The sequence below is a fragment of the Centroberyx gerrardi genome, chromosome 21 (genome assembly GCF_048128805.1).
Source record: "Centroberyx gerrardi isolate f3 chromosome 21, fCenGer3.hap1.cur.20231027, whole genome shotgun sequence".
NCBI lineage: Eukaryota > Metazoa > Chordata > Actinopteri > Beryciformes > Berycidae > Centroberyx > Centroberyx gerrardi.
In genome coordinates this window covers 22271163-22296526 of record NC_136017.1, presented here as the reverse complement: position 1 = coordinate 22296526, position 25364 = coordinate 22271163, and positions in this window count along the sequence as shown.

Here is a 25364-nt window from a genome sequence, read left to right as displayed (position 1 = left end):
ACAATCTACAGCTGAACCACAATACGACATGTCCACCGATGTAGCTGACGTGCAATCCACAGCTGAACCAGAGACTGAGACTGTCTCCACTGCGCCTGAGGCACAATCTACAGCTGAACCACAATACGAGATGTCCAACGATGTAGCTGACGTGCAATCCACAGCTGAACCAGAGACTGAGACTGTCTCCACTGCGCCTGAGGCACAATCTACAGCTGAACCACAATACGAGATGTCCAACGATGTAGCTGATGTGCAATCCACAGCTGAACCTGAAAAGGAGACTGTCTCCGCTGTGACCGAGACCACTACCTCAACTAAGCAGCCTAAACGCCATATCCGCATAAAGGGAGTCCCAGAGGCAGAGTTGTCAACAGCAGTAGCTAACATCAAACATGCCGCGTATGTGTATCTATCACTCATGTCTTGTTTCTCAAGGAACTACAATTTGTTTTGTTTTAAGGTAACCTATCTTTCTTTGTGTTGTTACAGGTTTGACATCAACAATCTTGAAGATATGATCAGGGATATCAATTATGCAAACACCCTGGAAGACTGCAACGTGTCTCATAATGTTGATCTATGTGCCATTGAGCCACATTTCACTGAGCCAAACTGGAATGTTGAATCTTGTCCAGATCCCCCTTTCGCTGCTGTAACCACGCCTGTTCCAGAGATTATCAGCCCCAGCGTACCCCCCCTTGTGGCACACCGGCCAATTACAGAGATGACAACCGAATCCCATTTCGGACACACGTCTTTCCCTGTGTACCCAGACAATGAAATGCTTGCTATAGACAGGGCCTGCGAGCAGTATATTTTCAAAAACGCACAGTCTGTGCCGTGTCTACAACACCAGCAGCAAATCCAGGCGCCTATACATGCCCAGCAGCTTGTCATCCAACAACACCAGCAGCAATCCCAAGTGTCTATACCATTCCAGCAGCCGGTGATCCTACAAGCCCAGCAGCCACCACCTCAAGCACCTGAACCATCTCTACAACCGCAACAGCCCCATGCTATGGACAATTTGAATATGCACAACCTTCAGCCACAGCAGGTAATATTCCCCAACTCACCACAATCTGAATTAGCTGTCGCCCATCAGGAACTCAACCCCGATCGACAGTGTTTGGAGAGTCGCGTTAGCCCCGTGACATCAGACGACATGATACTGACCACGGTGAAACAATTGATCCTATGTTCCATATGTAACGTGAACTTCAACAGAACTGTTATCTGTAATGAGTATTTGATTCAGCTCAACAGACCCATTCAATGTGCGTGCGGCTGTGTCATCTGCACACTCTGTCACCGGGGCCGAGGGAGCTGCAGCGTCCACAATGTGTCATTCTCACGCTGCGCCTTGAACATCACAGCTAGCACCCTAGCCAGCTGTCCTATTCTGGAGAATGTAGGAGACTGGGATGTTGAACGTGACATCGAAGACCTTTTCAAGACTGACGAAGAAGTCAATAAACATGTGAAACAGATCATGAGTGAGGAACGCGCACCTAATACCGACGGCCTGCGAACTGGTAGGTGTAACATAATTATATTCTACCTATCTCTGTATATCATAGTATGATAATGACCACGGCGAATGAACCTACAAATGACAATTTGTTTCTCACCACAGCTTTCAACCAGCTCATTAACCAGAATGACCGCATGGCCTTCACATACTGGGCAAACGAGACAATGTTAGAAGACGTCGCCTACAGATACGTATGCATCCCTCACTTGCCGGGGTTTTGGGATCACGTTGTGGTAGGAACCCGTCCTCTACCCAAGACAGAGACAATGATCGGTCCCGATGACTACTTGCCGAAATTGTTCAATGTGAACCTTGGCCCCTACAGGTTTCACTGGTGCTGTTTCGTGTTGAAAAAGCAGATCATTCTGGCTATGTGGTGCACTTCAGTGTCCAGAGGGGGACAGTCTGACAGTTTCACACTCGTTGATGACTCGCTGATACACTTCACAAGGAGCATAGACTTTAGAAGTATGGTGTTTTATCTGTCTAGGTGGTTTACAGCTCAGTACGTGGTGTCACCAAGAGGCAGGCAGCTCAAAGTGGTCTTGGATTGCAAACCTTACGAAGGTTCTAGTTTGCTCCATGTGATAATTTTGTTGGCCTCCAAGACCGGGATGGAAAAGGTGACACCCCCCCAAGTCACCCAACAGCGTACGACGAATAGGGATATGAAGTATAGTTTCAAAACCAGCAGTGCAAACACCATATTCACTTGCCCCGTTGCTGAAAATGTAGGGAATTACATCAACATCGTTGATGAATTCAACACGTACCACACTGACAAGGCTGATCGTACTGGTCTGACACGCAGTTGCAGTAACACAGAGTACTACAGTTTCCTCTGATTGGGACATAATGAATGATACCACATGAGACCACATGTATTTGTTTGTATACTAAGGCTGTTACAAGTGTTTTTGGTACTGTGCATTCTTACATTGTTTTTATACTGTACATATTTACCGCTTTGTGTTTTATATAAAGGCCTACATTTCCACGGTTTGCAAAATAAAAGTGTGTGGTACACATACATGTTGATCAATTTTTGTTTTACATGTATTTGTTTGTATACTAAGGCTGTTACAACTGTTTTTGGTACTGTGCATTCTTACATTGTTTTTATACTGTACATATTTACCGTTTTGTGTTTTATATAAAGGCCTACATTTCCACGGTTTGCAAAATAAAAGTATGTGGTACACATACATCTTGGTTGTGTCTAATCTGTTCATTTCTTTATCCAATAGACGTATATTATTACATTTACACAAATACAGTTAAGACTCTATCGAATCCGGATAGACTTAGTAGGCGAATGTTCCACTGGTGTCTGCAATTGTATGATTATACAATGTGTTATTGTTATTACGAATAATAGTGATGATTGTGGCTCGATAACTATCATCACTATTACAGGAATAGATGTGCGCACACTTTACACACGCGGTATACAGATCTTTCTTTGTTTTATTCATCTGGTAACATTGGTATACGGTACAGTAATAAGCAACAGCTAGGCAAGCAGTTGAGTAAAGGAGGAAATGTTAAGGGTTACACACAGCTCTTACACAACATTGTCTTTAGTTATAGGTTTTGCTCTAGTATATTCCCTGTAAGCGTCTTCAACGCTCACTTTAGTGACAGGTTCTCTCATGTCGTCCAGGTCTCTCTGCACAGCCAGGGTTAACACCCGCCTGTTGATGTACGCGGACGCGTTGAGTTGCAGTCCCACGTTGTCAGACAGAGTCTTTACGGCGCCCAGCAACTGCTGCACGTTGAGTCTTCCTCGTAGTGCGCACAATAGGTAACGCAGGTCGGCTCTCTCCATCTGTATGGAGAACAATTCGTTCTTGAACTTGTTATACTCGGTCGGGTCCCCGACGGTTTTCTTGGTGGATTCCTTGAGTAGAGCTATGTTGGTGTCCAAACTTGCTATGGATCTCGAAACAGTGTTTATCGCTATGTCCACCTCAGCCTCTTCCTTCTTCCTGATCAGGATTATGTTATTTTCTTGTTCGGTAGGGTGCATGTACAGGGAAGTGAAGAAGTTAACCACGCAGGACAGTACGAAATCGGTAAAGATACACACTCCGCGGGCTATGTTGTGTGAGAACCCGTTGCTGTGCATCCTGCGCTCGTTGTTGACGCACTGTACCGTAGTTTATAAGACACGGGAAATAGCACCCGTAGTTTCTACCTGATCGGAACATGGCGAGTGCACATTTATCACTGGAGGAACCGGGAGTACCGGGTGCTCTCGAATATCCTGTTGAATATGGGGTTGATCAAGCGTGTGGTGGTCTGGATTGGGTTGCAGGCGAATATACCCGTTCCGCTGATTCTAGGCGCCAGTCTATCGACCTGGGTTTCCCTGGTCGCATCGCTGCCGCACATGAGCTTTTTGTCTGATGTCAGCCCTATACTGTAAGTACCGCAGAAGGCTACTCCCAGTGTGGCCTGCATTAAGTCTGTGGTACGCTTATCTCCGTTCACTCTCTCCACAGTATCCTTGAAGGGGTCTCCGATGGGATCGAGTACGCCCTTATCAAACTCGACCATGTGAAGGGTGTTGCAGAAGAGCTTATGATTGCTGTCTTCGTTGCGGCGGGGGTGTCTGATATTGATACGCTTGTTTCTGGCCCTGAGCGCTGAGCTGAACGGATAGAGCAGAGTAGGCATACAAGTGTACGCTTCGGCTCGCATCATAGGGTCACGCGCGATGGACCCGTTGAGCCTGTCAGAGCGGCCGGTCGTGAAGATGTAAGGTCTACGGTAGCCGCTCGCGCTGTCCGACTCTGGGCAGAACCCGTTGAACGCGTCTGCGACCACCATGTCGAAGGGACCGCCTGTGTTTATGTGCACGTCTCCTCCTCGTACGTCTTTCATGTACAGGTTGGGGATGTACACCCCAGGAGATTCTAGGGTCTCCGGTATCACGACAGACTCGCAGTATTGGTTAACGGTGTGCACCTGGTGTGTGTTGTGAGCCGTGGGTTTGCAGACGATCTCTGTGCCCAGCGTGTAGAGAGCGGACTTTTGTTGCATGACGGCGACTCCGCATCCCGTGAAACGTACACCCCTGAAGAGTAGGTAGGACATACCAGAGTAGTATTTTGTGTCATAGTGGTCCCTTACGACGTTGTGCGTCAACAGGGTGCTGTAATGCATCCCCAGCAATACCTTGGCCAGGTTGTTGCTGATATCTGCCAGTTTCTGCAGTCTGATCGCCCACATGTAGGTGACAACAGAGGTCTCGCTGAATCCGGTGTGGGTACAACTCTTGTGCGTCAACGCGGTAGGCTCGAACAGTTCGCTCACATCGACCCCGTTCCGCGGCCGTACTTTGGAGAATGCGTAGTTGTTGCCGTTCAACCGCGTCACCGTGAGAGCGGCGCTGTTGGTCAGGTCTAACTCGTTGCTCAGATTGTGTTCGTGTTCTCTGTATGCGATAGGGCTGAGGACAGTATTGTCTCCGTTCGCAGCCCCGGAGCGGTACACTCGGGCTCCTAGGACTGGTAGGATGATCCAGTACATGAGATTGCAGTAGTCTATCTCGTCCAAGGTGAAGTCGTTCGGGTAGCCAGAGTCCGTACAGTGAAGACTGCTGCCGACGCAGAAAAACACGGGCATGGAGGCTATCACAGAGTTGTTTCTGCTCCCGAGGATACCCTTGAACAGCCCAATCAGGCTGTTCATCAATCCCTCCAATTGTACCAATACGGTACGTTCCTCAGTGGTGATGGTCGAACGGGCCTCCTTGTCAGCGAGAACACGGCGTGTGTGAACGGCGCAGATGGGGTCCGCTATCCAAGACCAAAATAATCTCGCCTTGGTCCAGTTGCCGGCATATGAGGTGGAAGTATCTCCTGTTGTCAGGATCTGACGTCTCAATGTTATCATCGACTCTATACCATGTTCGTAATGGAGCGCCTGCTCGAGGAACGCCAAGTGATCTTCCACCAGTTTGGCCTGCTTAGTGTCCCCGAAGTGAGTGAGTAACTCGCAGCCGATCTGAGCGATTTCGTTGTCGATGTTGTTCATGGACGACGAGTTGAAAAGAGCCACCCTGGGCCTGACCAGCCATCGATCGGGCGCGACGTGGTCCCTCGTGCCGATTCGATTGTCCGGTGGGCGAGGTACCACCATGTTGCGAGTGTCGAACTCGAGCACGGACGCAGGGTTCTTTATCTTCTCGTACCAGTCTCTACTGTGCGCGAGACAAGCCAGTTTTTCTACGGGGACGGCGTTGGGATCGCCTCTCATCAACGCGTTCAGCTCAGCTTGCAGCTTTGTCCTACGCTCCTGACTGAACAGCTCTCTCGGGTTACCCACGGGGTGCAGGCTACGAAGACTGACGCCAGCAACCGCCCCGTCGTACTGGTGGAGGTACGAGGTTGAGGGCGATCGCTGGGTCAGCTGCTTGTAGTTGACTTCATCGGAGTCTGTGGTCGAGAGGATGTGCGAGGGGTTGAGCTGATTCAGAGCAGGCGCCGTGCAGCCAACCGTGAAGTACTCCCACTTGAACCCCTCGGAATTACAGAAAGCCTTGTGTTCTGTCGAAGTGTCTCTGTTGTTGCCGTGCTCCATCTGCACGCTGTCCACATGCACAATGGGGATCTTGTCGGCGGGGCCTCCTCCGACTCGCATGTAGTTTACGGTCATGTCGATCGAGCTGTCCTGGAAGCAGGATTCGTCGATGAAGGGTAGGTCCTTGTCGGCCAGAGCGTGCTGGCCGACCTGTTGCATGGTGAACTCGTAGCCTCCCCCAATTCTACCATTTTCGTTGGTCATGGTGTACACGGAGAACTCCGGGGTGATCTTGGTGCTCTCGCTGACGATCTGAGACCGTATCATGCCGCTCGAGTTTATCCCGGAGATGACTCGAAACAAAGTGTCACCCATGACGATGACTTCGGGCTTATCGCTCGCTAGTATCCTCCGAGCATTTTCCAGCGCGCAGACAACCGAGTCGGGCTGTAGGTTGATCATACCGCACATGAGTTCCGCCATCACCAATATAGAGTCCAATTTCTCAGCGCGTCTGGAAGTCTTGGTTTTTTGCACCACCCTATCCGTCAAGGTAGGCTGAGCGGCGCAATATCTGAGCACTTCTATGGTCTTAGTCAGCTCCCACGAGGTGCTGACCCTCTCCAACTCTCGTTTGATCAGATCCATGGCCGTAGAGGGTACTGTGACGCTCAAGAGGCTTCCGAATTGCATCGTGACCACCTTAGACGTGTGCTGGAACACTTGGCTGTACTCCCTGGTCTGCACTCCGTTGCTGATTGTGTCGTAGGTCCCCTCCTGAGCCTCGCGCTGATCCGTGATACTGTATCGCCTGCAGAATTTCGTACCCGTGGGCACCGCTTCGTCTGGGACCAGCATCTTGTACACAAAGCCAGCGAGCAGGCGACTCGTATCTCTCTGTTGTCTGAACAGGGAAGCTCCCATGTGAGCCTGCGATATCACCACAGTGGCATCGGCCGAGATCGAACTGTTGGTGGCCGAGGGTCTAATTATGTTATCTATTATGTACTCTGCGAATGCGCTGGCCGGATTCGCCAGGAATTTGGGAGCTTTCACCAAGCGCGCCACAGTCTCCAGCGGCTTCAACGTGTAGCTGCTCGGGTCCATGGTTACGACGCTCATGATGCAAGCGACCTCGGGGGCTTTCTAGCCAATGCAAACTAACTATATGGATATGGGGAATTGCAGGCGACCTGTGTGAGTCAACGCTAGTAGCGATAGAGTGAATGTCAAGACGAACCGGTGAGACGGACAGCGTACACCATTAAGATGTTTATTTTTTACAGTTAGGCAAACTCACTCATATAACGCGTCCCCTTGCAAGACGACTTATATGAGGCCTCTTAAGTTGTGCTCCATAGGCTCTAATGGGGAGCTTATCGAAAGCTCGGCGCATCTCTTCGGCGCACTCGTCGTGGTACATTCGTAAACTCGAATCGTCCCCGTGTCGTCTCAGCAGATTTTCCGCTACAATCACGTCTGTGGTCAAATCTATTGCATTGCGTTTGAGATTGGCGATCTTGACTACACGGGCCTGGCTGGCCTTGGTGTCATCTTCGCTAGTGTATTCTTTATCCTCATCACTCTCGTTGCTCTCGTCCTGGTAGTAATAATAACCGCCTTGGTTTAGGCTACTTGGGCTCTGTCTGTTGTTACACAGACAACACAAGGCTCTAAACAGCATACAGAACATCTTAGCGAGTCCACTCCGCGACTGGGAACTTTGTAAGTATGTGAGAAAGTATGTTGGTATCGTTAACCAACCGTCAACGCTTTACATGACAGAGGCTTTGTGCTGCCCGGTCTGACCGTGAAGGGAGATGGCGAGACCTGCAACGAGCGCGTCCAGAGAGCACCTGACCCGTTGCGAGAAGGAGCTGGCTGAGGCCGCTTTGGAAAATAGAGCGAGCTCCTACGGATTAGAGAGCTTCAGAACAGGAGAGTGTCGTCAACGCGAACGGGGTCGGTCCGACGACGTAGACTACGAGCGTTACGGGTTGATCCCCCTGCATCGGGACGTCAAGGCTTGGATCTACGTGAGCGAGGATCCGCAGCTGAACATAGCGATAGAGGAGATAGTCAACACATTCAGCCCAGCGCTCTCTGTGGAGCTCTTGCTTTACAACGTCCTGGGGAGCAACAGCGAGAGCGCCACTTGCTTGGTCCGGTACCTCATCAACTACTACTCCTCCAACCACGTGTGCGAACACATCAAGACCACCCTCAGGAACATGATCCGCTGGACCGTCTTGGCGGGCTTCGCGCCCTGCGTTTTCTTGCCTTGGAAGAAGCTTAGAGCTCTCGGCCTAGGGTTGTCAGGTAAAGCTGCCGTGACTAACCTAGTCTCCGCCAACCCGGTCGTCCACGGCAAGCCCGGGTATAATGATGACGAGGATAGGTCTAGCCGAAGTAAACGGAGGAGAACCGAGAGGCATGACAAGCCCTGGAGAGTCGGTCGCGTAGCCCTAAGCGAGCACGTCGGCAGGTGTAAACGCGAGCAGTGCGAACCTTGCCTCAGGACGGTGCAGGATGGCCTCAGCCCCCCGGATGCAGCGTCCGAAGCCGTGCAGGAACGAGAGGCTCACGAGCGGGCTCTGCCCTCAGTGTTGGACGTTCCGCTCGATCAACTGGCGGACACGCTAAAACTGCTGATGAGTAATTCGGTCCCTGAGACGCAGGTCTCTGTAGTGTGCAAGATCATCCGAGACTGGGTCGGATGGGACATCGTGCTGAAGCGAGACCCTATCAAGGAAACCGAGCTGATGATGGCAACCGTGGCCCTGTGGGGTGTGATGAAAACCTTCGAGCACGGCCGGTGCCCGGTCATACCCGAGTGCAGAGCTTCGACGTGCCTAGCCTTTTACGACACAGAGACAGACCGGGTGACGGCCGCCGTGGACGGGGTCCTCTACAGGCACATCTCGATGTGGGATGGTTGCTCGGCGGGGGGTTCCAATCCATCCTCGTTGGCCAAGAGAGCTCACCTCACGGTCAAGAGCTGGGCTAGTCTCTTTCACAAGATCATACAGGGGCTGACGGCAGCCTCGACCAGACACATCTACACCAGCACGGGCGTAGACCGGTCCTCTCTGACGCACCTGGCGGACGTAATGCTTTCGTCCCGCGGAGAGCAGCAGCGTGCAGGGTTTTCAGCCGCGGGTAACGCGTTCGGTAAACCTTTGCTCGACAACCTCTCCCGCTTCCTGGCCAGCGACCAGCAGCCCGACATGTTTGGGCTGAACGCGGCCGAGCTACCCGACGTGTTTCTGAGATCCGGGGTCGGGACCACGTTTTCCGAGCACAAGTCCGCCAGCGTCTCGCACAGCCTGAGTAAAATGATGGCTTCGATGATCTCCGAAGGCAAGGAGGTGCTGCTCATCAGGCAGTTTGTCGGGGAGGTGACCAGGCACCCTCGCCTGGCCTTGGAACGGCTCAAGAGTCAGTGTAAGGAGCGGGGGCTACTGAACATGGCGGAGAGCGTGGTGAGGCAGCTGGAACAGGCCAGCAGCGAGGGGGGCGACACCGCTCACGGTGAGCCCGTCACAGAGCTCGGATCCGACGTTAAACTCGTGTGCAACTACCCGTCTTCTGTCAGCGTGGCCCACCTGGAGGAGACCTTGAGTATGTGGACCAATTTTTGGAGGAGTACTCTATCCGGATTCAGTCAGTTCAACAGGAGACACAATACCATCCGGTACAACAACAGGGATACAATGAGAGAGCTAGAATCCGGGTCGCCCGTGCACGTCTTCCACTGTATGCTGGTGACACTCTTGAACACGTCAGGGGTGACCTTCGCGGACAGCCTATCCGGGAGAAAGCCGGACGCCTCGCTCGCGGTCAACGAGATCATGCTCACGCGGGACTCTCTGCACCCGGCCGCGTACGGGTTACTGTTGGCCAACAAGCTGGGTCTCAGGCCTTCCGATGTGAAATGTGAAGACGAAAAGGAGCAGGAGCGGGAGCTGATCGCGGCGGAGTCTATGGGCAGATTGCTCTCGGCTACATCAGCGAGCAACCCCGGCTCCTTGGACCCTCGGTCGTTGGTCGCGGAGGGACCGGGTTTTGTTGAAGCTCGGGGGGGTGAGATTGCAAATGAGATGTCCGGTGTACGATTGGCAACATCGCTACCCGCGGAGGGATTGCGGCAGACAATGCGACATCGGAGTCGGGGACAGGGTTACAGGCACGCTGCTCTACTGCAGCAGACACGCAAGGACTCGTCGACTGATTTGGGCTCCGTTGCACAGTCCGACGGTGATCAGCAGAAGCAGCGGCAACGGCAGAAGGTTCAACATGACAGATGATCTCTTGAGCGGACGGCGCTTGCTGCGGGTGCGCTGGGGGTACCGGTGAAAGACAAGGAGGCGATCGCTCCCGGTCTCCCTGGTGGAGCTCGGATACGGGGTTTGGATTGGTTTGGAGACAGAGAGAACGAGATCTCATCATTTTATTGTACATGGTGTTCATTCTTCTTTTGACGTGTTGCTGTTGTCTTGATTTCATCCTGGTTTGCATTCCACGATTAAAGTTTGTGTGTACAACATTTGGAGTATTGCGCCTTTCTTCTTCCCGCTCATTGGGTTCAGAGCCTCGGGTCACACAAGTACCCGTGCCAAGAATTTTAGGTTTCTTATGTGACACCGCAACGTCTCCGGCGTCGTCATCGTTGACTTTACGCATCTTACGCTTCTGCATAGGTTGGACCCTGTCCTGCTTGTGCACTTTCTTGTCACGATGTTCCTCTTCCTCGCTGTTATTGCGTGCGTGGTGGTCGTCACCATCACTGTCCTCATCCTCACTGTTGTCGCTGTCTCCTTCCTCCCGATCATAACCCGCTATACCTTCCTTGGCCATTCTGAGGAGTTCCTCTACCGGGTTTCTGTCGGGTTGAGAGAGGAGCAGCTGAGACCGAGGGTCCAGGAAGCAGTGCTCGAGCGAGTGGTCGTATATCAAAATTGTGACCCACTGCTGTTTCGAGTACAGCCGGACTCTCCCCTTGATCATCCAGAGAGGTTCCAAGCTGAGCTCGGTCAAATCTGCTAGCGACACTCTTATCCAGAAAGACCTTTTGGTTGACGACATGACCGTACACAGGGATGTCTCTATCGGTATGGACTTGTCTCGGAGCGTCCGGACAAACATGTTGATCTGCTGAACAGGGTCAATCTTTAGCCCTGCGCACTTTTTGTGTTTGTCGTTGGGCTCGTACTGCACGAAAGAGTATTGTCTGTCTAGCAACTTTACTCCGATTAGGTAGTCGAGCATCATCAACTGTTCTGGTATGATTTCCAAAATGTTACCGTTGGGCTTGTGAACGGTTTGCTGCTGAGGCGGAGAAGGCTGCTGAGGATGCGGCGGAGGAGACGAGAACAGCATATTTGTCCGAGGTTGATACGAGTAGGAGAACATGGTTCAGGTTCTCAAGTGTAAAGCCAGAAACTCAAATGTGCTGTCAAGAGCTTGAGAGAAGTCGTAGTCCGTAATGAAGTGTTTCAGGTTTAACTCGGCGAGACTTTGTCCAATTTCACACGTGCTCTCTAAACGTCGGGGTCTGTAAATAGGGTTGCTCCAACCCGAACTCTCTTCCACTATCCACCTAGGCGACTCTGAGCGATCCAAGTACTGCCAGGCTGGCACTCTGTTACCCCTCTCTGCGATCTCAAACAAGGCGTGCTTCCAAAACTCGTCGGTCTTCAAAGATATCTGACAACAGGGACACAGAGCGTAGTCGCAACAGCGGTCCGACTGAGCGGAATCCTCACCGGAGGCCTCGTTCGGCTCTCTCGCCACCCCCGGTGGGATAGTGAATTCGGCTCTCTTGACGGAGGTAGACCCTCCCCCGTAACCGTTTTCGGTAGTCACCGAGACCGTTTCTGGAACCAGCTTCATGTAGCCGAAAACGCTGTTGTCTTCCATGTACAGAAAATACCATTCTCCGGCCAGTTCCGACAAGGGCGTATGTCGCGATGGGCAGTTGTTCAGAGCGTCTGTCTCTCGTTTCTGCAGTTCCGATATGTAAGCCTCTATGGTCTTTAGCCGCCTGCTACACGCCCCCATCAGGTCTCGCAGCTCCTTCACCTGAGACCGTATGTTGATCTCGGCCCTGCTCTTCATGGAAGAGCGGTCAGCCGTTGCTAGTAGTAAGTCAAAGTGTCTGTTCACTATATCCCAGACCTTTACAATCGACGCGGTTGAAGCGGAGGGTGCTATCCCGTGGCTGATGGTTGAGTTTTCACTTGCCATGACTTGCGGCTGTGGCGAACGGCTAGCTATACTCTACATGTCGCACTCCCTCTTAAGTATGTATCGTGCGAGCTTGTCATTTGGTCACCGAGAGCGCTCTAGCCTCCCAGGAGCCAAGGCAGTCGCTGCCTCTTTTAGCGGAGAGCGCTCGGGTTTTCGTGGGGCCACGGTACTTGCTGAAGGCGAGTCGAAGCGTCTGCTCACTGTACCCCAGACCTTTGAAATCAATGTCCTTGAAGCTGGGGAAGCCGTCAGGCGGGCAGCACTTGGGTTTTTGTTTGACATGATTTGCAACCGTAGTGATTAGCTCCGCTCTAGCATTCACTTTACCCTCCTCTCTCAGGTACGCCTCGTGCGCGAGTACCATTTTCTCGTGGAGAGCGCACGGGTTGTCGAGGAGCCACGGCACCAAGTGAATAAACTCCGGGTTCTTCAGGTGATAATTGGTGAGGACCTTATCCTGGAACGAAGAGAGATCGCTGCGGTAACGCTCCGCGAAGGCGCACCCCACTGCCTCTCTGTACCCAGGCCAGTACTTGGGGTGGCTACGGTCTCTCACTTGTACGAAGAACGTTTCCGTGAGGTACACCAGACACAGCTTCTCTTGCGAGGTGAGCATGCCGCGCCGCTCCTGAGCCAACTCACAGCACAGCCTGTTGAGATGGACGTGTATCTCCACCAGCTTGGCCACTTTACCCAGAGCCTTCGGGAGTTCGTTCGCAACGTTCCTCACTTTCTGCGAGTTGATAGACATCGAGGAGAAGAGCTGGTGTCGACTCTCCTCCCCGGGTACGTTGACAGACGAGAAGAAGAAGGGTGTGTGGAAATGTTTCTTTTTGTTCTTCATGCGGATCACCACGGTCAAAGGGTTTGCCACTCCGTATATATAACAGGTCAGGTTCTGGTTGCTAACAGTGAAAGGTTTAGTCGACACCATGCAGGTCCCCTGCGATAAGGCGATGGTCTCGAACAGCCCTCTGAAGTAGGGCTGTAGCAGGTACTTGGCGTTGGACGTGTAGTTGGCGCTGCGGCTGGGGTTGGACGAGAACTCTATACGGGTGTTTTTGTAGCCGTGTTGGGAGCATAGCCTCTTCTTGTCCGACACGAACCTCAGTCTGCTCAGCAGCCTGGTTTTAGTGGTGTTGGACTGTATTTGAGCATACTTTCGGAGATGTTTGCAGAATACGGTTGTGCTGAACTTCTGATTGCCGACAGTGTTTACGTGTAGCACGTGTAGGAGCACGTTCTTATCTAGCTCGACCACGCAGCTACCCGCGGCACTGAGCATTTCATTTGTTCGGCAGGGAGAGGCTACGTAGCTGTGGTCGCGCTGCGAGTTGGGACAACTGGTCACGTTTGGGCTACGCTCTGTGCGGTTCGGATTTGTAAAGCCAGTGAAGGGCGCCCTTGTTGCACTCCACGTCCAGGATCCACAGGGCTCCCAGCCAGCAAAGCCGGGACACTCGAGACTCGTACAGTCGGTGGGCCGCAGTGAGTCTGGATTTATAGGCGCGCCCTTTAGACCCGGGGTCTGCGTCAAGCGGCAGGACGGGGCACTTCCGTCCACACGAAGCCCGTTGTCTTCGGCAGCGGTCCTTGCGCTGAGAGAATGGGTCATGTTTACCGTGCACGAATAGCGCAGCCCTAAGCTCGGGCGGACACAGGTTCAGGGAGTCTTGTGGTCTGGCGAAGAATAATTCCAGATTACACAGCAGGAGCTTGCGATTGCCAGCGTACACTAGGACCAAATGAGACCAGAGGAGCTCGACGGCGATCTTGGTCTCAGCTGAAACGTCAGAGGACTGACACACCTCCCCCCATTCCGAGGTAGGTGCCGCCGACAGGTTGTCTATCACGTACTCGAGGACTCTGATTTCGAATTGAGCAACCTCACCCCTGAAGTCCCTCGATCCTCTCAGACGCAGCAGCAAAGCCTGCGCCGCAGCCTTGGCTCTGTCGTGGCACTCGGACAAGAAGCACAGCCTGCAGTACACGGGCAGTAGCTTTCCCAGGAACTGAACAACCGTGGGCCCGCTGGGCAATAGAACTGCGAACTTTCCGTGGGTGCGCTGCTCAAAACGAACATAGGCTCGAGCTCTGGGAGACCAAACGTGCGGGCCCGAGATCAGCTCCCGGTGCTTCACCAGACACTCTATTAAGACTTCACTAGAGAGCTGGGGCTCGCTCGCGATAGCACTTTCCAGTTCGTCCATAAGGTACCGAAGAAAAACATCGTACCTTATTATGTCCACGTGCGGACCGGGGCATCTGACAGGGACCTTGGGCAAAGGGATCCCCGAACTGTTCTTTGTCGCGACTGCCATTAAAGCGTGTTACGGGAGACTGCCTTGTTGGGATGAGCCGAGCGAGCACGAGGGACCTTCTCTCAGAAAGAGAACCAGGTTACAGAAGGAATGGGAAGACTGGGAAGACTCTGACTTGCGAGAGCAACGCAGTAACACTATCGATGCGGAGTACAGACGGCTGTACTGTGAACTGAGGAATAAAGCGCTCTCAGACATAAAGGGTCTGGTGAGAGAACACGTGGAAAAAATGAGCACTGCCTGCGCCTCTTATGACTTCATGAACATATACGGAATGTGTTCCTTTGACCCCCCTAATGTGACAAGGATCACACACCAGAAAGGAGAGCCCCCTACTTGCAAGTTTACCAAGATCGCCTGTCCCGAGGAAAACTCCAACTCCAACTCTCATAGACTCATCTCGGTCAGCGGGATACTCAATCCACTCATCAGCGCCCGAGTTGAACACGGTGAGCTAGAGCTAACTCGCTGTGGAGAGTCAGACTACCACAGGGCTACGGAGGAGTCCGCCCGACTCGACTCACGTAGTAAAATGAGGGTACCAAGAGTGTACAAGGGGAACTTGGGGAGTACAATCGGCAGCATGGAGAATCGATTCGTTTTCACCGTCAGAGAGGACTTGCACACGCTCGGATGCGCTTACAGACAGGTGATGGTTATAGTTGAACTGTTACACCTCAACATGCTTCATTTCATACATTCCTAAGGGCCAGGTCCATTTGGCCCTTATGGTGAAGTAACTGGGAACTTGTGTGTAATAAAGAAAGTGCACAACTGCAAGATTGTTTCTGTCTGTTATTTACTTATTTATTTTCTCCAGTACACCAATGAACAGTATGTAGGACAGATATAAGACAGTAACAAGGAATCATCACATATACACACAGACCTACGCAATACAGCTTTACAAACACTGTTTCTGTCATTTATTCATTTTCCCTGATACACCAATGAACAGTACGTAGGACAGATATAAGACAGTAACAAGGAATCATCACATGTACACACAGACCTCCAACTTAGTCAAAATCGTCAAACCCGAAATCCACATCCTCGGGTATGCCGTCGTCATATATTGTCAGTCCGCTATCGACCTTGGCCTTCTTACTGCCCTCGGCGCTACCGCCAGGTTCCTCTCTAGTTTGTTTCATACCAACCCCATAGCTGGCCGAAACAGATATGTTCCCCTGTGACGATGTAGAAGAAGAAGAATGAGGAGCCAAAGACGAGCTCCCTTCGTACCCAATCACCTGAATTTTGGCATCCTTAACAGCTGACACGAGTACGTCAAGCTGTCTTTCGTTCAGCTCAGGGTTCATCATCTTGATACGGCCAAAGTCTACCTTGGGCAACACGCGGGACACTCCACTCTTGATCTTCTCGACCATCTCGTCGATTGTGGTCTTGGGGTCACCGGCCAAGCAGCTGAAGCTTTTACCCGCTGGGGATGTGTACAGCGTCGTGTCGACGCACTCGTTACTGTAAAGCTTCACGGGATAGTAGTAACCCTGCCTACACAGCTTGAAAGAGCCGTAGCTGTTGTTGTTGTTGTTGTTAGAGAATATCCTCATGCATGAGAACACCATGAGGGGCGCGTGGATCATGTACATGTCATCACTACCAACCACAGAGGATAATTTAATGGCGCCCATTTCACCTACGAACAGCACCTTGTTGTAGGAAAGGTCCTTGTCCCGCATGATGCACTTGACCGCTTCTTTGGTGTTCCCGATCATATCGAGCGACTTGCGTACACAGTCGGGGAGACAGCGGTCGTCCGACTGCAACCATTCCATGGAATCCAGCTCGCGATAGTTGACACCTTTCATACCTGGGTTGCTGAAGACTGATCCCGTGAACTTGAGCAAGTCACCATAATACGCTTTGAACGCGTTGGTGTTCTCATCGTCCTTTCTGTGTCTGAACTTTGCACCCATAGCTAGCGAGATGATGCGTTTGACCAGGGTCGCATCGGTCACCTTCGGAGTGTAGACGACACGGGCCAGCTCGGCGCAGAGGAATCCTGTGACCATCATCACCGCCTGTCTTATGGTCATGGCCAGGGTGAGCGTACACATGGGCAAGGCTCCGTGTGACACGGATATCTGATACTTGGCGGTGCTAGTCAGAGCATCCTCGTGGATTATGCTGTTGTAATAGGGGTCGTTCATGGGTCTAACACAGGCCACCTCTGTGAATTCGCCCTTGTTAAACTTGTGGTAGCGAGCGTAAAAGAATGTGTCCGTGATCACCTTGGTGTTATAGCTCGCGGGTTTGTACCCTGTAGACAGCACACTGTGTAAACCGTTAGAATTGCCTTCACAGAGCGCGTGTGTCAGCATAGCGTTCATCATGGTGTTATTCGCAATCCCCAGCATCACTGAAGTGAAGACACCTAACTTTCCCGGATTCGGAGCGGGTCTCTTGTCATCGGAGCCCGTGAAAACTTTACCAAAGTAGACAGTGGCTCCACTTTCCTGCCCAGCGAACCCTACCCCGGTAGTGTAGAGGCAGCTATCTTTCATTTCACTCAGCTTTGTCATTAGGTTGGCGCTCTGGTGACGAACCACGTCTGAGAACAGCGACATAGAACCCTTGATGACACTCATCACACTCTCAGTGAACTCGCTGTTTGCGTGACAGGGCAGCATGTTGGAAATTGTAGCGAACACGGCGCACTGCGTGTAAGCCATGATGTTATCTGACATCAGGTGAGAGCAGATCTTCATGGCCTTTTCGCCTGTCTGTCCTCCCATCAATTTCAGACCGAGATCCTTAACCATGGACACCCTGTCACCCATTTGGGGTGCCACAAACCACAACTTGTTGCTCCGACGTTCTGCGATCTTGTAACCCTGCATACGTTGCTGTATGCTGTGAGTGGTCCAGCGGAGAGTCGAATCCGTCCCGTTCATATCTAACTTGTCAGACACATCCACCCCTTTGGCGTCTAGTTCATACCCCGTGAACAGCGTGTAATATTTCAATTTCGCTGAGGGCTCATCCTGCTCGACTCCGTGGGTTTCACCTTTTCTGTTCCTCTTAACCCCTTGCTGCTCATAGTAGGGAATGAACATGGGTTTCAGCAGAGTGGCGGCGCACAAGGGGTCACAAAAATTTGCCTCCAGGAAGGGAGATGATGCAATGCTCATGATGGTAGCCAGGTCCTTCTGCTCCATGCAGCTGCTCAGGAATATAGCCATCAGCTGAATCAGGTACAGAAAGAGCATGTGCAGAGGCTCCTCTCCGCGATTGTACATTATTTCGTTATCGCGAAGGTCATCCACGTCGAACAGCTCCAGTAACTTGCGCAGTAAAGACATGATCTGACCCGCTTTAGTTTTGTGGAAGTTGACAAAAACCTTTGGGTAGGTCTCATCTGCGGAACCCTTACCCTCCTCCTCTTTGTAGGTTATATCATGGACTTCTTCACATAGAGCCTCGTCAGTCAGGGTCGTCTGGTACACAGATAGGACCTTGTCCCGAGTGAACAATTTGGACAAGCCCAGAAACAGTGTCTGTTCAAACTCTTCCTTTATCTGGGGCACGCTCTGCAAAGCCAAGAAGTGGCCGAGGTGTTCTGCGTGCACTTTCAGGATCTCGTCGGGAAAAACACTTGGACAGTAGAGATGCAAGACGACGGGAGAGTCGACGAGCACCGGTGCGAAGGGGTTGACGGGCCAGGGATAGACGATGCCGGAGTCGTGTGGCCCCGTCGCTATGCAAAATCCATCCTGTTGCAGGTTTACTTGGAGTGTCTTAACACAGTTTGCCATTGTAAACAGAGAGATCGCGTATCTGCGTCCCCTATGCAGACAAATCTAGTGAAGATGTTGACGTCCAAGACAAAGATTTCCGACTGCGGTGAGGCTTACAGATTTTGTTTGGGGCTGTGGGATGACCTGTCCTTAGCCTTAATCGAATCCGATTCAGAAGGCTCGAGTGTTGTGCTGCCGAGTAAGGACGAACTGACTCGGATGCAGGGCTACAAAGTAATGCTTAGACTGGCTCTCATGGCCGATTTTTATAGGTACCAAAAGGAGGACCTAGCTTTAAATAAGGAGGACTCAACAGCGAAATTGTATGAAATTCGAGCTGAGGCATTCAGGTTTCTCACCAAGGGGCTGAATGTCCAACCTAGGATCGTACATCCAACCACTCCTATGTATATGGGTGAATCATCTGTCAACACAGAGACTTTGTTTCCATCCGACCCTGACTCATTTGTCCGACCACACACCAAACATCCGACCAGGGCTCATACGTCCGAACAGGACGCCCCGCCCCCTCCCAAGTCAGAAGCACATACATCTCTCAGTCTGTACGAGACCGCTCTAGGGATAACATATCAGGATGGTGTCACGATGGCGACGGGGCCAAGGCAGCCGAGGACCGAGGACCTCTCAAAGAAACGCAAACTGAAACCCGGACCTCGTGGGTCTTCGGAGTGTCAGTGCAAGCGCCTCAAAGGGGAACCTAAGAAGAAAGGGACCGCTCGGGGCAAGAATAAGCTTCACATGCAGGCTATCGAAGGCGCCGGAGATGGGGAAGACTCCGTCAGGTGGTCGAAATTCAGTTTTTCAGTGCGTAGGAAATCATACTACGCGAAGCTCATCAGAGCCTTCCAGGTGGTCAAGACCGCGGGACACCCTATGCTTACACTCAATTCCGAATGGGGCCTGAGTTGTTACTACAACCTAGCTACCGCGTACACCACGGATCAGCCGCTGGAGATGGCCGCGGCGTGTCTACCTGAACTGCGTCCGGTCGTCGACATCATCCACAGTGAGCATTTTCACAAGCTGAGCGAACTTAAGGTCGAGTGTCAGATGCTCCTATACGCCGTGCTCAACTGCCACATCAACTGGGTGGAACACAACCACAAGCAGATACTCCTGGTGCCAGGGGAACCCAGCGCACAGCCTGCTCACAAGGAGGGAGACCTCAGGTGCTCCAGGTGTCTAAAGAATCAGACCTTCCACTCATCCGAGGTGAAAGGCAACCCGAGGAACATCGACGTGGAATTCGATTTCGAGCAGATGAAATTCGGCTCTTCGTGCTGCGCTGCACCCACGATCAACGTGCCGCTCAGCACCAGCGCTGTCAACACTTGCAATGAAACAGATGTACACGTCTTGTGTGAAATGCAAGCAGCCCATTTTTTCCGAAGTACTAGTGGACATAGAAACACTCTAGTCACGCTGTGTAGTCTGCGCCTCCAAAGGTCTCTGATACACCGTGGAGAGACACTATTGATGTAGCCGAGAGACAGCCTAGGTCATGGCTGAAAACAGCACAACCAACGGCTTCCTTTGCCAGGCGCAGATTGCGTTGTTTAGAGCCATCCACACTATGCCCTTTGCCAAGTTGAAAGATATCATCTGCACACATTACGGCGCTAAAAATGTCGACCTGGAGTGTCGGAGAGTACAAGACATTCGACAAGGTTCGGCCAGCAGTAACAATAACCTCTACCTGTACTTAAGTATCACACACAGGATGGGAAAAAAAACCAGGGCTATCACAGAAATTCTGAGCGTGTACAGCGATATCAGCCGAATGGAATCTGCGAGCCAAGGTGAAGCCAAGACCATAGTCTCACAGCAGACACCGCCTCGCGTAGAGCCAGCGGCCCCGTCCGCGTTTGATAACGCCATGATCGAGCAAGCCGAGACCGTCGCGGAAATCGATGTCGCAGAGGATATGAGCGATTATCTGGAAGCATTGAAATGCAATACCACTCGCAGCTGCTGCCTCGAAATTGGGAACTTTGAGTTCGATGGAGACTATTCCAACGAGGACAGTGACGAGGATTCCGACGAGGACATTGACCGGTGTTCGGATCAGGATGATCCGTGCTCCGTTTCTGTGCCAGTCCAAGGCGAGTTGACGCAAGGAGAGAAACGGGGGCAGCAGGGCATATTGGAAGACGAGACTGACGACAAGCCTAAAGTTATCATTGAGTACGAGTGACACTGTATAAACCTGTGTATATTGTGTTTTATTACTTTGTGTACAGTCGGCGATTGTCATACTATAGACTGTCAGAGATGTCTCCTCTCTTGTAACGTTGGGAGTGATAAAAATGGTAACGACGCAAGTCTGTGTCCTGCCTTTTCATTCCCCAAACCCCGACCTGCTCGCTTGCGTTCCTGCGCTGCAGAGCGGCTGACAATGGAACCCTGTCAGAGAGGCGACTGGAGCGCTACACGGCACATGGCCGTAAGGTTCGACGACGTAGCCGCTGTAACTCGTGTAGAGTACACCTGGGTGCAAATGTTCGATATAGAGAAACGGATACCGGTGTCTGTAACCCTGACGGAACCCGGGGTCGATGGGGTATTTCGCATACCCGCAAAGTCCGACTTGATCCCGAGTACGCATTACATTGTTCTCCGGGCTGTATACACGCACAGCGGAGACGGCTATGGGCTCATTACAGCCAAACACTTTTCCAACACGTACACGGACGCCAAGGGCCACAAGGTGAAAAGGATCAGCGTTCTAGCCAGAGCACCCTTGGCCTGGGTGAAGATGAACACACCTCCTGATACAGCAGGGCGCCACCAGAACTATCCTTTCACAGGACACACGGTTTCCGGATACCAGCCCGAGCTGCTCGTATCAAGGATATACGCCAGTTTGAACCGTCACGTCCACAACACCTTCATATCTTCGTCGTACACACTGGACTCTACCTCGTTCTCGGAAAGGGATACCCTCGCCTCAGAAATGGTAAGCGAGACGCTGTCAACACTCGGGGCTCCGCTTGCGTTCAAGGTGTTACACGAGCAGAACAGGCTAACCCTGGAGCGGTTGCGGTGCCGCGACGACGACCGGGATATCCTGGCGATACCCGATCCGCGATACGCAGTTTGGGGGACGTGTGTAGTGTGGCAAGTGGACTCTGACCTATGCACTCTCTCGCGTGCAACTGTTAACCACCAAACGGATCTGTCATCAGCCCCGTTTTCAGATCAGTGGTTGCGCGTCAGGCTCGCGTACACAGGTTTAGAGGTGACCAGGTCCGTGGAAGGGAGTTCCACCGAAGACGTTATACAAGCTCCCTACTGGGCTGTTATACTCACGGCCCTGTGTTGCGGAGCGCTGGACCGTTGGTCGCAGGAGCTACACAACCTATCGGTGACGTTGAGAGTGGACGCTCATCTGCTCTCGAGTGACCGAGAAAAGGCTGAGTTGTGTCAACGCTGTGGGTACGCTTATCGAGCATCGCCCGTGGTGTGTGAGCCCGACCCTAACAGGGTTTCAGCTGTGTTGCATATAGATAAGTTGCTCCTGGGTGGCATCTGCACCACTTTGTGCGCTACTGTGTCCCGGCATACCGATGATGGAAGAGTCCTCACGGCAGGGTCAGAAAGCAGAGAAAAGTGTCACCGTCAAAACCAAGATCGGGTACGATGGGAACACAGGTATTGCCTCAATCACCGTAGGGTCTACAGCGCGAGCCGTGAAGAAAGATGGGAACTCGAAGGTGCGGGAGGGTGGGAAGGGCAAGAGTGGAGAGAAAGAGAAAGTAGACAAGTCAGCCAAAGGCAACAATATGAAGAAGCCCAAGTCAGCTCACGATTCCTATCCCCGTGTGAAAAAAGAGCGAGAACGAACCAGATCGCCTCATGGTGGGAGGACGGATCGAGGTGCTACTGGGGACAAGAAAAACAAGAAGGAGAAGCAGAGCGGCGAAGCTACAGATCGAGACAAAGGCTCTCGACGTACAGGGGAGAAGAAGAGCGACCGAGAAAGAAGCGAAAGTCCAGAAAGGAATATGCTGAAGAGGACCCAGACCCAGGGTGGTGGTCATGGCAGAAGGACTGTCGACAGAGACAACGCAAGGGACTCGGATGTACCACAGATGGACAAACGGTCCACAAACACAGGTTCTGGGACCTATACCTATCAGGATCACAACACAGCCGAGACGAACCCACTAGATCCTCCACGTCGATCGGATTTTGGAGGCGATTTTCGTGCCATGTTCTTCAATATCATATCAAAACTCTTCCCTTTGGCTATCAGGGTGGACTGCTCAACATCTAGCACAGCGCCTGACGTCTCCGCGGTCCCGCGCCCGGGACCCTTCGCGTCTAGCTCCCTGGATGAGACCTTAGTAGCAGTTGAGGCGCTGGAGAACAATTTTCAAGACCTGGCTAAGTGGTTTGAATCGTTTGAGAGTACAAAGGCTCGGGACGTCATAGGGTTCGATCTGGCTATGGAAATGTGCGGCTGTTACGATCTCGTGATCCGTAAACTGGGGAATGGCCTGAGAGACACGTTTGGAGAGTGTATTTTTATACAAAGCGCACAACAGGTCAAACACGCGGACCAAGTGCTGAGGTACGTCGATGGTATCGTAAAGGGAGCCCTGAGCCGTGAATTGAAAAATGTCTTCGATGATCTGTTGCACGTACTCAGTTGTAATGACATCAGGACGGCCTACCCGGCAATGGCTGAACACTTCGACGCGCTACAGAACGCCAGCGATAATTTGTCGCGTGGCGCGGGCCAGTGTAAACTGCTATCGTCAGCGCTCGAAATCGAGGAGTTACTAAAAGCGCAATGGGGTGTTGCACTTGAGATAGGACGTGCTGTAAGTCCCATGATAAAGAACTACGGAGACCAGCTTCGCACTGTGAGAGATCAGTGTACCGAGTTGAACTCAACCAAGCAAGAAATCGCACGGTTGCAACGTGAGTGTGAGAAGAGTAAGACCTATGTGACCCAACTTGAATGCAAACAAACGACCCTGATTACTAAAATGGAGGACATGGTAGAAATGTACCAGGAATCAACCACTGAGCAGGCTGACAAGACTAACGATCACATCATGAAAATACAGGATATGTATAACAAGAGTCAAACAGCTAATGAGGACCTGAAAAGGGATATGTCCAAGGTAATAATGGAACATGACAAACAGAGGATCGAGTGGCGTGACACATCTGACAATTTAATGCGTGAGCTAGAAACGCGCAGTACCACGATTAAGAGGATGCGGAAGGAACAGGAGAAGTCAAAGGTTGAAGTGGAACAGCGGATCAAAATCCTGACAGATTACAACGACAAGTTGACGCTGACCGTCTCGGAATTAAAGGACCGTATGAAAGAAACCGCTGTTAGGCACACTCAAGAAATTGATAACGCGCAGTCTACCGTGAATGTCATAAACAAGAAACTAGGTGAGGCGCAATCCCATAACAATACGCTTACGCAGACCATCAACATGCATGACATTAGAGAAATAGATCAGCTCCATAACATCGAAATACTTGAAAGCGAAACAAACACTCTGTACACTAGGAACAAGGAATTGGTTGAGTTTAAGAACAAATTGTGTACACAATTAGAGCAGCTCTTCGGTGGAGTGTACAAGGGTGACGTCATGACTGTGTCCGATGACATCAAGAGTCAGAAAGACGCCTCGGTTGAAAGGATCAAGAAAGTGCTTACCCGAACGTGCATACAGGTAATTAAGAACGAAGAGGAAAATGGTGATGATGACGAAGAATGCATGACTATCGACTCCGAAACGAGTTGGATGTTTAAAGAGTACGAGACTCAGATACACGAGATCGTACAAAGTCTGAGTTCAGAGCATGTATTCATGGACACGAAGAGCAGTGATACACATACAGCACCAAGACTATTCAAACACGCCCGTCGAAAACGACAGCAAAATGACATGGACGCCCTCGAGATTAGCACAGCAGACCAGCTCGCCTTGACAAGGCAAGAATTGAAAAAGGGAAAACTCAAGTCTGAATGTGAGCCGGACTTCAAGTTAGAAGTGAAGCAGGAAGTGAAGCAGGAAGTGGTAGAACGATACAATACAGAGCAAGCCTGTCAAGCACAACCCAATAATTGGTGGTTGTCTTTAGTGCAGGCCCATACCAGTGCCAGTGAGCACCACAACCGTATCCACGCGTTTGACATTGAACTTCGCGAAAACAATGTCATTGTCAAGACACCGATCCCTAGGTACATCGCCGATGGACTGAAGCAGTACGGACAAATTAAGATTGTCGCGTTAGGATGTACGACTCCCATAGCGAATCTATTGCAGGTGTTACAAGCTCAGAGTGATGAAAAAACGGCCTGCAATGATGTCGACCAAAGAACCTGTCATTGCAAAGAGTTGGACCGGGTGTCCAAGAGACTCAAATGTACCATCTTTGTATGTTGGACTCCAGGGGGGGAGCATGAAGTGTACGGGACTGACCACAAAAATAACTGTTTGTATACTATCATAGTGTACAAAAACAGCACCCTGAGATGGTACTACCTGCTATCTGTCAACATTGGCAGTTCATACACGTACAACTTTTCGACCGTACCGCATGTAGTACAGTTTCAGACAACCCAACAGGATTTTGTGCATAAAGCAGATGGTAAATGTCAAGGCCCTGATGGTTCTATGTCCGACCTCATACATACTGTAGAAACTATTAGAACTAATGAGATTATATTACATGATACATCTTAGCTTGTGCTGTGTGTTTGTTTTTATAAATACATCGACAAGAAACAGTTATTTCTGTGAGTGTTTTTTCAACAGTGTCAACAGTTACTCCTGAGAATGACGTGTGTGTGTGTGTGTGTGTGTGTGTGTGTGTGTGTGTGTGTGTGTAATGTTCTCACTAAATGTTATGTGCCATATATGTTCTTTTTTTTTTTACTAGTTTATTTCTCTGACCGGTATACAGATTTTAAGCATA